The sequence below is a fragment of the Protomyctophum bolini genome, assembly GCF_963924005.1.
Source record: "Protomyctophum bolini genome assembly, chromosome: 8".
In the NCBI taxonomy this organism is placed as follows: domain Eukaryota; kingdom Metazoa; phylum Chordata; class Actinopteri; order Myctophiformes; family Myctophidae; genus Protomyctophum; species Protomyctophum bolini.
In genome coordinates, this window is record NC_137869.1 from 26890942 (window position 1) to 26906939 (window position 15998).

Below are 15998 nucleotides of genomic sequence, written 5' to 3' on the forward strand. Positions count from 1 at the left end.
TTTCTTCAAATCCTCAAAAATGATGAAAAACGGCGTGCTATAGTATGCCGTACGGTAGGGGCTATAGCCCATGTTCAAAAATGATGAAAAATGAGGATAACATTTTTTTCAAAAATTCAAAAAACGATGGGCTATAACCCATGTTTTTTGAAATTTTGAATTTTCTTCAAATCCTCAAAAATGATGAAAAACGGCGTGCTATAGTATGCCGTACGGTAGGGGCTATAGCCCATGTTCAAAAATGATGAAAAATGAGGATAACATTTTTTTCAAAAATTCAAAAACAATGGGCTATAACCCATGTTTTTTGAAATTTTGAATTTTCTTCAAATCCTCAAAAATGATGAAAAACGGCGTGCTATAGTATGCCGTACGGTACGGGCTATAGCCCATGTTCAAAAATGATGAAAAATGAGGATAACATTTTTTTCAAAAATAAAAAAAACGATGGGCTATAACCCATGTTTTTTGAAATTTTGAATTTTCTTCAAATCCTCAAAAATGATGAAAAACGGTGTGCTATAGTATGCCGTACGGTAGGAGCTATAGCCCATGTTCAAAAATGATGAAAAATGAGGATAACATTTTTTTCAAAAATTCAAAAAACGATGGGCTATAACCCATGTTTTTTGAAATTTTGAATTTTCTTCAAATCCTCAAAAATGATGAAAAACGGCGTGCTATAGTATGCCGTACGGTAGGGGCTATAGCCCATGTTCAAAAATGATGAAAAATGAGGATAACATTTTTTTCAAAAATTCAAAAACAATGGGCTATAACCCATGTTTTTTGAAATTTTGAAATTTCTTCAAATCCTCAAAAATGATGAAAAACGGCGTGCTATAGTATGCCGTACGGTAGGGGCTATAGCCCATGTTCAAAAATGATGAAAAATGAGGATAACATTTTTTTCAAAAATTAAAAAAACGATGGGCTATAACCCATGTTTTTTGAAATTTTGAATTTTCTTCAAATCCTCAAAAATGATGAAAAACGGTGTGCTATAGTATGCCGTACGGTAGGAGCTATAGCCCATGTTCAAAAATGATGAAAAATGAGGATAACATTTTTTTCAAAAATAAAAAAAACGATGGGCTATAACCCATGTTTTTTGAAATTTTGAATTTTCTTCAAATCCTCAAAAATGATGAAAAACGGTGTGCTATAGTATGCCGTACGGTAGGAGCTATAGCCCATGTTCAAAAATGATGAAAAATGAGGATAACATTTTTTTCAAAAATTCAAAAAACGATGGGCTATAACCCATGTTTTTTGAAATTTTGAATTTTCTTCAAATCCTCAAAAATGATGAAAAACGGCGTGCTATAGTATGCCGTACGGTAGGGGCTATAGCCCATGTTCAAAAATGATGAAAAATGAGGATAACATTTTTTTCAAAAATTCAAAAACAATGGGCTATAACCCATGTTTTTTGAAATTTTGAATTTTCTTCAAATCCTCAAAAATGATGAAAAACGGCGTGCTATAGTATGCCGTACGGTAGGGGCTATAGCCCATGTTCAAAAATGATGAAAAATGAGGATAACATTTTTTTCAAAAATTAAAAAAACGATGGGCTATAACCCATGTTTTTTGAAATTTTGAATTTTCTTCAAATCCTCAAAAATGATGAAAAACGGTGTGCTATAGTATGCCGTACGGTAGGAGCTATAGCCCATGTTCAAAAATGATGAAAAATGAGGATAACATTTTTTTCAAAAATTCAAAAAACGATGGGCTATAACCCATGTTTTTTGAAAATTTGAATTTTCTTCAAATCCTCAAAAATGATGAAAAACGGCGTGCTATAGTATGCCGTACGGTAGGGGCTATAGCCCATGTTCAAAAATGATGAAAAATGAGGATAACATTTTTTTCAAAAATTCAAAAAACGATGGGCTATAACCCATGTTTTTTGAAATTTAGAATTTTCTTCAAATCCTCAAAAATGATGAAAAACGGCGTGCTATAGTATGCCGTACGGTAGGGGCTATAGCCCATGTTCAAAAATGATGAAAAATGAGGATAACATTTTTTTCAAAAATTCAAAAAACGATGGGCTATAACCCATGTTTTTTGAAATTTTGAATTTTCTTCAAATCCTCAAAAATGATGAAAAACGGCATGCTATAGTATGCCGTACGGTAGGGGCTATAGCCCATGTTCAAAAATGATGAAAAATGAGGATAACATTTTTTTCAAAAATTCAAAAAACGATGGGCTATAACCCATGTTTTTTGAAATTTTGAATTTTCTTCAAATCCTCAAAAATGATGAAAAACGGCGTGCTATAGTATGCCGTACGGTAGGGGCTATAGCCCATGTTCAAAAATGATGAAAAATGAGGATAACATTTTTTTCAAAAATTCAAAAAACGATGGGCTATAACCCATGTTTTTTGAAATTTTGAATTTTCTTCAAATCCTCAAAAATGATGAAAAACGGCGTGCTATAGTATGCCGTACGGTAGGGGCTATAGCCCATGTTCAAAAATGATGAAAAATGAGGATAACATTTTTTTCAAAAATTCAAAAAACGATGGGCTATAACCCATGTTTTTTGAAATTTTGAATTTTCTTCAAATCCTCAAAAATGATGAAAAACGGCGTGCTATAGTATGCCGTACGGTAGGGGCTATAGCCCATGTTCAAAAATGATGAAAAATGAGGATAACATTTTTTTCAAAAATTCAAAAACAATGGGCTATAACCCATGTTTTTTGAAATTTTGAATTTTCTTCAAATCCTCAAAAATGATGAAAAACGGCGTGCTATAGTATGCCGTACGGTAGGGGCTATAGCCCATGTTCAAAAATGATGAAAAATGAGGATAACATTTTTTTTTTAAATTCAAAAAACGATGGGCTATAACCCATGTTTTTTGAAATTTTGAATTTTCTTCAAATCCTCAAAAATGATGAAAAACGGTGTGCTATAGTATGCCGTACGGTAGGAGCTATAGCCCATGTTCAAAAATGATGAAAAATGAGGATAACATTTTTTTCAAAAATTCAAAAAACGATGGGCTATAACCCATGTTTTTTGAAATTTTGAATTTTCTTCAAATCCTCAAAAATGATGAAAAACGGCGTGCTATAGTATGCCGTACGGTAGGGGCTATAGCCCATGTTCAAAAATGATGAAAAATGAGGATAACATTTTTTTCAAAAATTCAAAAAACGATGGGCTATAACCCATGTTTTTTGAAATTTTGAATTTTCTTCAAATCCTCAAAAATGATGAAAAACGGCGTGCTATAGTATGCCGTACGGTAGGGGCTATAGCCCATGTTCAAAAATGATGAAAAATGAGGATAACATTTTTTTCAAAAATTCAAAAACAATGGGCTATAACCCATGTTTTTTGAAATTTTGAATTTTCTTCAAATCCTCAAAAATGATGAAAAACGGTGTGCTATAGTATGCCGTACGGTAGGAGCTATAGCCCATGTTCAAAAATGATGAAAAATGAGGATAACATTTTTTTCAAAAATTCAAAAAACGATGGGCTATAACCCATGTTTTTTGAAATTTTGAATTTTCTTCAAATCCTCAAAAATGATGAAAAACGGCGTGCTATAGTATGCCGTACGGTAGGGGCTATAGCCCATGTTCAAAAATGATGAAAAATGAGGATAACATTTTTTTCAAAAATTCAAAAACAATGGGCTATAACCCATGTTTTTTGAAATTTTGAATTTTCTTCAAATCCTCAAAAATGATGAAAAACGGCGTGCTATAGTATGCCGTACGGTAGGGGCTATAGCCCATGTTCAAAAATGATGAAAAATGAGGATAACATTTTTTTTTTAAATTCAAAAAACGATGGGCTATAACCCATGTTTTTTGAAATTTTGAATTTTCTTCAAATCCTCAAAAATGATGAAAAACGGTGTGCTATAGTATGCCGTACGGTAGGAGCTATAGCCCATGTTCAAAAATGATGAAAAATGAGGATAACATTTTTTTCAAAAATTCAAAAAACGATGGGCTATAACCCATGTTTTTTGAAATTTTGAATTTTCTTCAAATCCTCAAAAATGATGAAAAACGGCGTGCTATAGTATGCCGTACGGTAGGGGCTATAGCCCATGTTCAAAAATGATGAAAAATGAGGATAACATTTTTTTCAAAAATTCAAAAAACGATGGGCTATAACCCATGTTTTTTGAAATTTTGAATTTTCTTCAAATCCTCAAAAATGATGAAAAACGGCGTGCTATAGTATGCCGTACGGTAGGGGCTATAGCCCATGTTCAAAAATGATGAAAAATGAGGATAACATTTTTTTCAAAAATTCAAAAACAATGGGCTATAACCCATGTTTTTTGAAATTTTGAATTTTCTTCAAATCCTCAAAAATGATGAAAAACGGTGTGCTATAGTATGCCGTACGGTAGGAGCTATAGCCCATGTTCAAAAATGATGAAAAATGAGGATAACATTTTTTTCAAAAATTCAAAAAACGATGGGCTATAACCCATGTTTTTTGAAATTTTGAATTTTCTTCAAATCCTCAAAAATGATGAAAAACGGCGTGCTATAGTATGCCGTACGGTAGGGGCTATAGCCCATGTTCAAAAATGATGAAAAATGAGGATAACATTTTTTTCAAAAATTCAAAAACGATGGGCTATAACCCATGTCTTTTGAAATTTTGAATTTTCTTCAAATCCTCAAAAATGATGAAAAACGGCGTGCTATAGTATGCCGTACGGTAGGGGCTATAGCCCATGTTCAAAAATGATGAAAAATGAGGATAACATTTTTTTCAAAAATTCAAAAAACGATGGGCTATAACCCATGTTTTTTGAAATTTTGAATTTTCTTCAAATCCTCAAAAATGATGAAAAACGGCGTGCTATAGTATGCCGTACGGTAGGGGCTATAGCCCATGTTCAAAAATGATGAAAAATGAGGATAACATTTTTTTCAAAAATTCAAAAACAATGGGCTATAACCCATGTTTTTTGAAATTTTGAATTTTCTTCAAATCCTCAAAAATGATGAAAAACGGCGTGCTATAGTATGCCGTACGGTAGGGGCTATAGCCCATGTTCAAAAATGATGAAAAATGAGGATAACATTTTTTTCAAAAATTCAAAAAACGATGGGCTATAACCCATGTTTTTTTGAATTTTCTTCAAATCCTCAAAAATGATGAAAAACGGTGTGCTATAGTATGCCGTACGGTAGGAGCTATAGCCCATGTTCAAAAATGATGAAAAATGAGGATAACATTTTTTTCAAAAATTCAAAAAACGATGGGCTATAACCCATGTTTTTTGAAATTTTGAAATTTCTTCAAATCCTCAAAAATGATGAAAAACGGCGTGCTATAGTATGCCGTACGGTAGGGGCTATAGCCCATGTTCAAAAATGATGAAAAATGAGGATAACATTTTTTTCAAAATTTCAAAAACGATGGGCTATAACCCATGTTTTTTTAAATTTTGAATTTTCTTCAAATCCTCAAAAATGATGAAAAACGGCGTGCTATAGTATGCCGTACGGTAGGGGCTATAGCCCATGTTCAAAAATGATGAAAAATGAGGATAACATTTTTTTCAAAATTTCAAAAACGATGGGCTATAACCCATGTTTTTTTAAATTTTGAATTTTCTTCAAATCCTCAAAAATGATGAAAAACGGCGTGCTATAGTATGCCGTACGGTAGGGGCTATAGCCCATGTTCAAAAATGATGAAAAATGAGGATAACATTTTTTTCAAAAATTCAAAAACGATGGGCTATAACCCATGTCTTTTGAAATTTTGAATTTTCTTCAAATCCTCAAAAATGATGAAAAACGGCGTGCTATAGTATGCCGTACGGTAGGGGCTATAGCCCATGTTCAAAAATGATGAAAAATGAGGATAACATTTTTTTCAAAAATTCAAAAAACGATGGGCTATAACCCATGTTTTTGAAATTTTGAATTTTCTTCAAATCCTCAAAAATGATGAAAAACGGCGTGCTATAGTATGCCGTACGGTAGGGGCTATAGCCCATGTTCAAAAATGATGAAAAATGAGGATAACATTTTTTTCAAAAATTCAAAAACAATGGGCTATAACCCATGTTTTTTGAAATTTTGAATTTTCTTCAAATCCTCAAAAATGATGAAAAACGGCGTGCTATAGTATGCCGTACGGTAGGGGCTATAGCCCATGTTCAAAAATGATGAAAAATGAGGATAACATTTTTTTCAAAAATTCAAAAAACGATGGGCTATAACCCATGTTTTTTGAAATTTTGAATTTTCTTCAAATCCTCAAAAATGATGAAAAACGGCGTGCTATAGTATGCCGTACGGTAGGGGCTATAGCCCATGTTCAAAAATGATGAAAAATGAGGATAACATTTTTTTCAAAAATTAAAAAAACGATGGGCTATAACCCATGTTTTTTGAAATTTTGAATTTTCTTCAAATCCTCAAAAATGATGAAAAACGGTGTGCTATAGTATGCCGTACGGTAGTAGCTATAGCCCATGTTCAAAAATGATGAAAAATGAGGATAACATTTTTTTCAAAAATTCAAAAAACGATGGGCTATAACCCATGTTTTTTGAAATTTTGAATTTTCTTCAAATCCTCAAAAATGATGAAAAACGGCGTGCTATAGTATGCCATACGGTAGGGGCTATAGCCCATGTTCAAAAATGATGAAAAATGAGGATAACATTTTTTTCAAAAATTCAAAAAACGATGGGCTATAACCCATGTTTTTTGAAATTTTGAATTTTCTTCAAATCCTCAAAAATGATGAAAAACGGCGTGCTATAGTATGCCGTACGGTAGGGGCTATAGCCCATGTTCAAAAATGATGAAAAATGAGGATAACATTTTTTTCAAAAATTCAAAAAACGATGGGCTATAACCCATGTTTTTTGAAATTTTGAATTTTCTTCAAATCCTCAAAAATGATGAAAAACGGCGTGCTATAGTATGCCGTACGGTAGGGGCTATAGCCCATGTTCAAAAATGATGAAAAATGAGGATAACATTTTTTTCAAAAATTCAAAAAACGATGGGCTATAACCCATGTTTTTGAAATTTTGAATTTTCTTCAAATCCTCAAAAATGATGAAAAACGGCGTGCTATAGTATGCCGTACGGTAGGGGCTATAGCCCATGTTCAAAAATGATGAAAAATGAGGATAACATTTTTTTCAAAAATTCAAAAACAATGGGCTATAACCCATGTTTTTTGAAATTTTGAATTTTCTTCAAATCCTCAAAAATGATGAAAAACGGCGTGCTATAGTATGCCGTACGGTAGGGGCTATAGCCCATGTTCAAAAATGATGAAAAATGAGGATAACATTTTTTTCAAAAATTCAAAAACAATGGGCTATAACCCATGTTTTTTGAAATTTTGAATTTTCTTCAAATCCTCAAAAATGATGAAAAACGGCGTGCTATAGTATGCCGTACGGTAGGGGCTATAGCCCATGTTCAAAAATGATGAAAAATGAGGATAACATTTTTTTCAAAAATTCAAAAAACGATGGGCTATAACCCATGTTTTTTTGAATTTTCTTCAAATCCTCAAAAATGATGAAAAACGGTGTGCTATAGTATGCCGTACGGTAGGAGCTATAGCCCATGTTCAAAAATGATGAAAAATGAGGATAACATTTTTTTCAAAAATTCAAAAAACGATGGGCTATAACCCATGTTTTTTGAAATTTTGAAATTTCTTCAAATCCTCAAAAATGATGAAAAACGGCGTGCTATAGTATGCCGTACGGTAGGGGCTATAGCCCATGTTCAAAAATGATGAAAAATGAGGATAACATTTTTTTCAAAATTTCAAAAACGATGGGCTATAACCCATGTTTTTTTAAATTTTGAATTTTCTTCAAATCCTCAAAAATGATGAAAAACGGCGTGCTATAGTATGCCGTACGGTAGGGGCTATAGCCCATGTTCAAAAATGATGAAAAATGAGGATAACATTTTTTTCAAAATTTCAAAAACGATGGGCTATAACCCATGTTTTTTTAAATTTTGAATTTTCTTCAAATCCTCAAAAATGATGAAAAACGGCGTGCTATAGTATGCCGTACGGTAGGGGCTATAGCCCATGTTCAAAAATGATGAAAAATGAGGATAACATTTTTTTCAAAAATTCAAAAACGATGGGCTATAACCCATGTCTTTTGAAATTTTGAATTTTCTTCAAATCCTCAAAAATGATGAAAAACGGCGTGCTATAGTATGCCGTACGGTAGGGGCTATAGCCCATGTTCAAAAATGATGAAAAATGAGGATAACATTTTTTTCAAAAATTCAAAAAACGATGGGCTATAACCCATGTTTTTGAAATTTTGAATTTTCTTCAAATCCTCAAAAATGATGAAAAACGGCGTGCTATAGTATGCCGTACGGTAGGGGCTATAGCCCATGTTCAAAAATGATGAAAAATGAGGATAACATTTTTTTCAAAAATTCAAAAACAATGGGCTATAACCCATGTTTTTTGAAATTTTGAATTTTCTTCAAATCCTCAAAAATGATGAAAAACGGCGTGCTATAGTATGCCGTACGGTAGGGGCTATAGCCCATGTTCAAAAATGATGAAAAATGAGGATAACATTTTTTTCAAAAATTCAAAAAACGATGGGCTATAACCCATGTTTTTTGAAATTTTGAATTTTCTTCAAATCCTCAAAAATGATGAAAAACGGCGTGCTATAGTATGCCGTACGGTAGGGGCTATAGCCCATGTTCAAAAATGATGAAAAATGAGGATAACATTTTTTTCAAAAATTAAAAAAACGATGGGCTATAACCCATGTTTTTTGAAATTTTGAATTTTCTTCAAATCCTCAAAAATGATGAAAAACGGTGTGCTATAGTATGCCGTACGGTAGTAGCTATAGCCCATGTTCAAAAATGATGAAAAATGAGGATAACATTTTTTTCAAAAATTCAAAAAACGATGGGCTATAACCCATGTTTTTTGAAATTTTGAATTTTCTTCAAATCCTCAAAAATGATGAAAAACGGCGTGCTATAGTATGCCATACGGTAGGGGCTATAGCCCATGTTCAAAAATGATGAAAAATGAGGATAACATTTTTTTCAAAAATTCAAAAAACGATGGGCTATAACCCATGTTTTTTGAAATTTTGAATTTTCTTCAAATCCTCAAAAATGATGAAAAACGGCGTGCTATAGTATGCCGTACGGTAGGGGCTATAGCCCATGTTCAAAAATGATGAAAAATGAGGATAACATTTTTTTCAAAAATTCAAAAAACGATGGGCTATAACCCATGTTTTTTGAAATTTTGAATTTTCTTCAAATCCTCAAAAATGATGAAAAACGGCGTGCTATAGTATGCCGTACGGTAGGGGCTATAGCCCATGTTCAAAAATGATGAAAAATGAGGATAACATTTTTTTCAAAAATTCAAAAAACGATGGGCTATAACCCATGTTTTTGAAATTTTGAATTTTCTTCAAATCCTCAAAAATGATGAAAAACGGCGTGCTATAGTATGCCGTACGGTAGGGGCTATAGCCCATGTTCAAAAATGATGAAAAATGAGGATAAATTTTTTTTCAAAAATTCAAAAACAATGGGCTATAACCCATGTTTTTTGAAATTTTGAATTTTCTTCAAATCCTCAAAAATGATGAAAAACGGCGTGCTATAGTATGCCGTACGGTAGGGGCTATAGCCCATGTTCAAAAATGATGAAAAATTAGGATAACATTTTTTTCAAAAATTCAAAAAACGATGGGCTATAACCCATGTTTTTTGAAATTTTGAATTTTCTTCAAATCCTCAAAAATGATGAAAAACGGCGTGCTATAGTATGCCGTACGGTAGTAGCTATAGCCCATGTTCAAAAATGATGAAAAATGAGGATAACATTTTTTTCAAAAATTCAAAAAACGATGGGCTATAACCCATGTTTTTTGAAATTTTGAATTTTCTTCAAATCCTCAAAAATGATGAAAAACGGCGTGCTATAGTATGCCATACGGTAGGGGCTATAGCCCATGTTCAAAAATGATGAAAAATGAGGATAACATTTTTTTCAAAAATTCAAAAAACGATGGGCTATAACCCATGTTTTTTGAAATTTTGAATTTTCTTCAAATCCTCAAAAATGATGAAAAACGGCGTGCTATAGTATGCCGTACGGTAGGGGCTATAGCCCATGTTCAAAAATGATGAAAAATGAGGATAACATTTTTTTCAAAAATTCAAAAAACGATGGGCTATAACCCATGTTTTTTGAAATTTTGAATTTTCTTCAAATCCTCAAAAATGATGAAAAACGGCGTGCTATAGTATGCCGTACGGTAGGGGCTATAGCCCATGTTCAAAAATGATGAAAAATGAGGATAACATTTTTTTCAAAAATTCAAAAAACGATGGGCTATAACCCATGTTTTTTGAAATTTTGAATTTTCTTCAAATCCTCAAAAATGATGAAAAACGGCGTGCTATAGTATGCCGTACGGTAGGGGCTATAGCCCATGTTCAAAAATGATGAAAAATGAGGATAACATTTTTTTCAAAAATTCAAAAACAATGGGCTATAACCCATGTTTTTTGAAATTTTGAATTTTCTTCAAATCCTCAAAAATGATGAAAAACGGCGTGCTATAGTATGCCGTACGGTACGGGCTATAGCCCATGTTCAAAAATGATGAAAAATGAGGATAACATTTTTTTCAAAAATAAAAAAAACGATGGGCTATAACCCATGTTTTTTGAAATTTTGAATTTTCTTCAAATCCTCAAAAATGATGAAAAACGGTGTGCTATAGTATGCCGTACGGTAGGAGCTATAGCCCATGTTCAAAAATGATGAAAAATGAGGATAACATTTTTTTCAAAAATTCAAAAAACGATGGGCTATAACCCATGTTTTTTGAAATTTTGAATTTTCTTCAAATCCTCAAAAATGATGAAAAACGGCGTGCTATAGTATGCCGTACGGTAGGGGCTATAGCCCATGTTCAAAAATGATGAAAAATGAGGATAACATTTTTTTCAAAAATTCAAAAACAATGGGCTATAACCCATGTTTTTTGAAATTTTGAAATTTCTTCAAATCCTCAAAAATGATGAAAAACGGCGTGCTATAGTATGCCGTACGGTAGGGGCTATAGCCCATGTTCAAAAATGATGAAAAATGAGGATAACATTTTTTTCAAAAATTAAAAAAACGATGGGCTATAACCCATGTTTTTTGAAATTTTGAATTTTCTTCAAATCCTCAAAAATGATGAAAAACGGTGTGCTATAGTATGCCGTACGGTAGGAGCTATAGCCCATGTTCAAAAATGATGAAAAATGAGGATAACATTTTTTTCAAAAATAAAAAAAACGATGGGCTATAACCCATGTTTTTTGAAATTTTGAATTTTCTTCAAATCCTCAAAAATGATGAAAAACGGTGTGCTATAGTATGCCGTACGGTAGGAGCTATAGCCCATGTTCAAAAATGATGAAAAATGAGGATAACATTTTTTTCAAAAATTCAAAAAACGATGGGCTATAACCCATGTTTTTTGAAATTTTGAATTTTCTTCAAATCCTCAAAAATGATGAAAAACGGCGTGCTATAGTATGCCGTACGGTAGGGGCTATAGCCCATGTTCAAAAATGATGAAAAATGAGGATAACATTTTTTTCAAAAATTAAAAAAACGATGGGCTATAACCCATGTTTTTTGAAATTTTGAATTTTCTTCAAATCCTCAAAAATGATGAAAAACGGTGTGCTATAGTATGCCGTACGGTAGGAGCTATAGCCCATGTTCAAAAATGATGAAAAATGAGGATAACATTTTTTTCAAAAATTCAAAAAACGATGGGCTATAACCCATGTTTTTTGAAAATTTGAATTTTCTTCAAATCCTCAAAAATGATGAAAAACGGCGTGCTATAGTATGCCGTACGGTAGGGGCTATAGCCCATGTTCAAAAATGATGAAAAATGAGGATAACATTTTTTTCAAAAATTCAAAAAACGATGGGCTATAACCCATGTTTTTTGAAATTTAGAATTTTCTTCAAATCCTCAAAAATGATGAAAAACGGCGTGCTATAGTATGCCGTACGGTAGGGGCTATAGCCCATGTTCAAAAATGATGAAAAATGAGGATAACATTTTTTTCAAAAATTCAAAAAACGATGGGCTATAACCCATGTTTTTTGAAATTTTGAATTTTCTTCAAATCCTCAAAAATGATGAAAAACGGCATGCTATAGTATGCCGTACGGTAGGGGCTATAGCCCATGTTCAAAAATGATGAAAAATGAGGATAACATTTTTTTCAAAAATTCAAAAAACGATGGGCTATAACCCATGTTTTTTGAAATTTTGAATTTTCTTCAAATCCTCAAAAATGATGGAAAACGGCGTGCTATAGTATGCCGTACGGTAGGGGCTATAGCCCATGTTCAAAAATGATGAAAAATGAGGATAACATTTTTTTCAAAAATTCAAAAAACGATGGGCTATAACCCATGTTTTTTGAAATTTTGAATTTTCTTCAAATCCTCAAAAATGATGAAAAACGGCGTGCTATAGTATGCCGTACGGTAGGGGCTATAGCCCATGTTCAAAAATGATGAAAAATGAGGATAACATTTTTTTCAAAAATTCAAAAAACGATGGGCTATAACCCATGTTTTTTGAAATTTTGAATTTTCTTCAAATCCTCAAAAATGATGAAAAACGGCGTGCTATAGTATGCCGTACGGTAGGGGCTATAGCCCATGTTCAAAAATGATGAAAAATGAGGATAACATTTTTTTCAAAAATTCAAAAAACGATGGGCTATAACCCATGTTTTTTGAAATTTTGAATTTTCTTCAAATCCTCAAAAATGATGAAAAACGGCGTGCTATAGTATGCCGTACGGTAGGGGCTATAGCCCATGTTCAAAAATGATGAAAAATGAGGATAACATTTTTTTCAAAAATTCAAAAACAATGGGCTATAACCCATGTTTTTTGAAATTTTGAATTTTCTTCAAATCCTCAAAAATGATGAAAAACGGCGTGCTATAGTATGCCGTACGGTAGGGGCTATAGCCCATGTTCAAAAATGATGAAAAATGAGGATAACATTTTTTTTTTAAATTCAAAAAACGATGGGCTATAACCCATGTTTTTTGAAATTTTGAATTTTCTTCAAATCCTCAAAAATGATGAAAAACGGTGTGCTATAGTATGCCGTACGGTAGGAGCTATAGCCCATGTTCAAAAATGATGAAAAATGAGGATAACATTTTTTTCAAAAATTCAAAAAACGATGGGCTATAACCCATGTTTTTTGAAATTTTGAATTTTCTTCAAATCCTCAAAAATGATGAAAAACGGCGTGCTATAGTATGCCGTACGGTAGGGGCTATAGCCCATGTTCAAAAATGATGAAAAATGAGGATAACATTTTTTTCAAAAATTCAAAAACGATGGGCTATAACCCATGTCTTTTGAAATTTTGAATTTTCTTCAAATCCTCAAAAATGATGAAAAACGGCGTGCTATAGTATGCCGTACGGTAGGGGCTATAGCCCATGTTCAAAAATGATGAAAAATGAGGATAACATTTTTTTCAAAAATTCAAAAAACGATGGGCTATAACCCATGTTTTTTGAAATTTTGAATTTTCTTCAAATCCTCAAAAATGATGAAAAACGGCGTGCTATAGTATGCCGTACGGTAGGGGCTATAGCCCATGTTCAAAAATGATGAAAAATGAGGATAACATTTTTTTCAAAAATTCAAAAACAATGGGCTATAACCCATGTTTTTTGAAATTTTGAATTTTCTTCAAATCCTCAAAAATGATGAAAAACGGTGTGCTATAGTATGCCGTACGGTAGGAGCTATAGCCCATGTTCAAAAATGATGAAAAATGAGGATAACATTTTTTTCAAAAATTCAAAAAACGATGGGCTATAACCCATGTTTTTTGAAATTTTGAATTTTCTTCAAATCCTCAAAAATGATGAAAAACGGCGTGCTATAGTATGCCGTACGGTAGGGGCTATAGCCCATGTTCAAAAATGATGAAAAATGAGGATAACATTTTTTTCAAAAATTCAAAAACGATGGGCTATAACCCATGTCTTTTGAAATTTTGAATTTTCTTCAAATCCTCAAAAATGATGAAAAACGGCGTGCTATAGTATGCCGTACGGTAGGGGCTATAGCCCATGTTCAAAAATGATGAAAAATGAGGATAACATTTTTTTCAAAAATTCAAAAAACGATGGGCTATAACCCATGTTTTTTGAAATTTTGAATTTTCTTCAAATCCTCAAAAATGATGAAAAACGGCGTGCTATAGTATGCCGTACGGTAGGGGCTATAGCCCATGTTCAAAAATGATGAAAAATGAGGATAACATTTTTTTCAAAAATTCAAAAACAATGGGCTATAACCCATGTTTTTTGAAATTTTGAATTTTCTTCAAATCCTCAAAAATGATGAAAAACGGCGTGCTATAGTATGCCGTACGGTAGGGGCTATAGCCCATGTTCAAAAATGATGAAAAATGAGGATAACATTTTTTTCAAAAATTCAAAAAACGATGGGCTATAACCCATGTTTTTTGAAATTTTGAATTTTCTTCAAATCCTCAAAAATGATGAAAAACGGTGTGCTATAGTATGCCGTACGGTAGGAGCTATAGCCCATGTTCAAAAATGATGAAAAATGAGGATAACATTTTTTTCAAAAATTCAAAAAACGATGGGCTATAACCCATGTTTTTTGAAATTTTGAATTTTCTTCAAATCCTCAAAAATGATGAAAAACGGCGTGCTATAGTATGCCGTACGGTAGGGGCTATAGCCCATGTTCAAAAATGATGAAAAATGAGGATAACATTTTTTTCAAAAATTCAAAAACGATGGGCTATAACCCATGTCTTTTGAAATTTTGAATTTTCTTCAAATCCTCAAAAATGATGAAAAACGGCGTGCTATAGTATGCCGTACGGTAGGGGCTATAGCCCATGTTCAAAAATGATGAAAAATGAGGATAACATTTTTTTCAAAAATTCAAAAAACGATGGGCTATAACCCATGTTTTTTGAAATTTTGAATTTTCTTCAAATCCTCAAAAATGATGAAAAACGGCGTGCTATAGTATGCCGTACGGTAGGGGCTATAGCCCATGTTCAAAAATGATGAAAAATGAGGATAACATTTTTTTCAAAAATTCAAAAACAATGGGCTATAACCCATGTTTTTTGAAATTTTGAATTTTCTTCAAATCCTCAAAAATGATGAAAAACGGCGTGCTATAGTATGCCGTACGGTAGGGGCTATAGCCCATGTTCAAAAATGATGAAAAATGAGGATAACATTTTTTTCAAAAATTCAAAAAACGATGGGCTATAACCCATGTTTTTTGAAATTTTGAATTTTCTTCAAATCCTCAAAAATGATGAAAAACGGTGTGCTATAGTATGCCGTACGGTAGGAGCTATAGCCCATGTTCAAAAATGATGAAAAATGAGGATAACATTTTTTTCAAAAATTCAAAAAACGATGGGCTATAACCCATGTTTTTTTAAATTTTGAAATTTCTTCAAATCCTCAAAAATGATGAAAAACGGCGTGCTATAGTATGCCGTACGGTAGGGGCTATAGCCCATGTTCAAAAATGATGAAAAATGAGGATAACATTTTTTTCAAAATTTCAAAAACGATGGGCTATAACCCATGTTTTTTTAAATTTTGAATTTTCTTCAAATCCTCAAAAATGATGAAAAACGGCGTGCTATAGTATGCCGTACGGTAGGGGCTATAGCCCATGTTCAAAAATGATGAAAAATGAGGATAACATTTTTTTCAAAATTTCAAAAACGATGGGCTATAACCCATGTTTTTTGAAATTTTGAATTTTCTTCAAATCCTCAAAAATGATGAAAAACGGCGTGCTATAGTATGCCGTACGGTAGGGGCTATAGCCCATGTTCAAAAATGATGAAAAATGAGGATAACATTTTTT